The sequence below is a fragment of the Megalopta genalis genome, unplaced genomic scaffold (assembly GCF_051020955.1).
Source record: "Megalopta genalis isolate 19385.01 unplaced genomic scaffold, iyMegGena1_principal scaffold0075, whole genome shotgun sequence".
Taxonomy (NCBI): Eukaryota; Metazoa; Arthropoda; class Insecta; order Hymenoptera; family Halictidae; genus Megalopta; species Megalopta genalis.
The window spans coordinates 690,616-692,500 of NW_027476144.1; the positions used below are offsets into that span (position 1 = coordinate 690,616).

Sequence of the window (1,885 nt, forward strand, 5' to 3'; positions counted from 1 at the left end):
GGGGTGCGGCGTGTGCGCCCACGCCTAGAGCCCCCCCCGAGTAGCTGATACTAGGCGGGCGGCGGGTGTACCGGACCATGCCGGTTTAATTGCCCGCCGCCCGCCAACCGAGGATGCCCTATTTTAAAGTGGGGGCGACAAAACCGTCGCCCCCGACGGCCGCTGGTGCGACCGTCGTGAAGAGGCGGTGTGGGGTGCGGTCCCCCGCACCGCCGAATCAAGATGATTCATGGGGGGGAGGATTAATCTCCCCCCGGGACGCGGCCGGCCACCGCTCCATCCTGGTGGCCGGCCAGGCGAGGGGGAGCTGCGGTCGTGTTCTTGAGAGTTCCCGTGGCTCCCCCGTTAATCGCCAGCGCCCTAGGCCGCCGTGGGGGTTTTAGCGGGTCGAACCCCGCACTACCCCCCCTCCGCCCTTCGGGTAATGATTAATAGGGACAGATGGGGGCATTCGTATTGCGACGTTAGAGGTGAAATTCTTGGATCGTCGCAAGACGGACAGAAGCGAAAGCATTTGCCAAAAATGTTTTCATTAATCAAGAACGAAAGTTAGAAGTTCGAAGGCGATCAGATACCGCCCTAGTTCTAACCATAAACGATGCCAGCTAGCGATCCGGCGAAGTTCCTACGATGACTCGGCGGGCAGCTTCCGGGAAACCAAAGCTTTTGGGTTCCGGGGGAAGTATGGTTGCAAAGCTGAAACTTAAAGGAATTGACGGAAGGGCACCACCAGGAGTGGAGCCTGCGGCTTAATTTGACTCAACACGGGAAACCTCACCAGGCCCGGACACCGGAAGGATTGACAGATTGATAGCTCTTTCTTGATTCGGTGGGTGGTGGTGCATGGCCGTTCTTAGTTGGTGAAGCGATTTGTCTGGTTAATTCCGATAACGAACGAGACTCTAGCCTGCTAAATAGACGTAATTATGGTATCTCGAAGGCTCTCGGCTTCTGCCGGTGGGGTTTTTACTACCAACGTACAAACAAATCTTCTTAGAGGGACAGGCGGCTTCTAGCCGCACGAGATTGAGCAATAACAGGTCTGTGATGCCCTTAGATGTTCTGGGCCGCACGCGCGCTACACTGAAGGAATCAGCGTGTGTTCCCTGGCCGAAAGGCCCGGGTAACCCGCTGAACCTCCTTCGTGCTAGGGATTGGGGCTTGCAATTATTCCCCATGAACGAGGAATTCCCAGTAAGCGCGAGTCATAAGCTCGCGTTGATTACGTCCCTGCCCTTTGTACACACCGCCCGTCGCTACTACCGATTGAATGATTTAGTGAGGTCTTCGGACTGGTGCGCGGCAATGTTTCGGCATTGCCGATGATGCCGGGAAGATGACCAAACTTGATTATTTAGAGGAAGTAAAAGTCGTAACAAGGTTTCCGTAGGTGAACCTGCGGAAGGATCATTACAATGTTCCAATATATCTCAAAGAGAGAGGAGAGGAGGAGAGAAAATGAATTCGATTAGTTTGTGGATAAGAATTCATATAAAAAAAAAGATATTGTTGAGCCCGCCAGATCATTCGTGCGTGATTTACACGGCCAGACGTGTGTACTATACGTATTAGGCCTTTGATCTGCGTTGCGTAGGCCACAACAAATCTTTCAAAGAGAGAGAGATATATGTGTTGTTGGGGTTTGTGATTATGAAGGTGCCCCAACGCACAAAAATATATAAAAATGTACAAAGTTGGGATGTGGTGTGGTGGAGAAGAGTTGGTCCCGACCAGATCATTCGTGCGTGATTTACACGGCAGACGTGTGTACTACACGTATTAGGCCTTTGATCTGCGTTGCGTAGGCCATCTTCCTTCCAAGACACACACGTGTTGGGGTTTATGTGATTTTATGATAGTGCCCCAACACGGAAAAATAAGCGTA

The 1,885-nt window shown here is 52.4% G+C and overlaps 1 non-coding gene across 1 annotated transcript; it reads left to right on the forward strand.

The window, feature by feature from the left end:
* Positions 1-362: 362 nt before the first annotated feature.
* Positions 363-673, forward strand: LOC143261931 (small subunit ribosomal RNA). Its single transcript, XR_013035927.1, has one exon. It is a non-coding gene; the product is annotated as a small subunit ribosomal RNA (ribosomal RNA).
* The last annotated feature ends 1,212 nt before the right edge of the window (positions 674-1,885 follow it).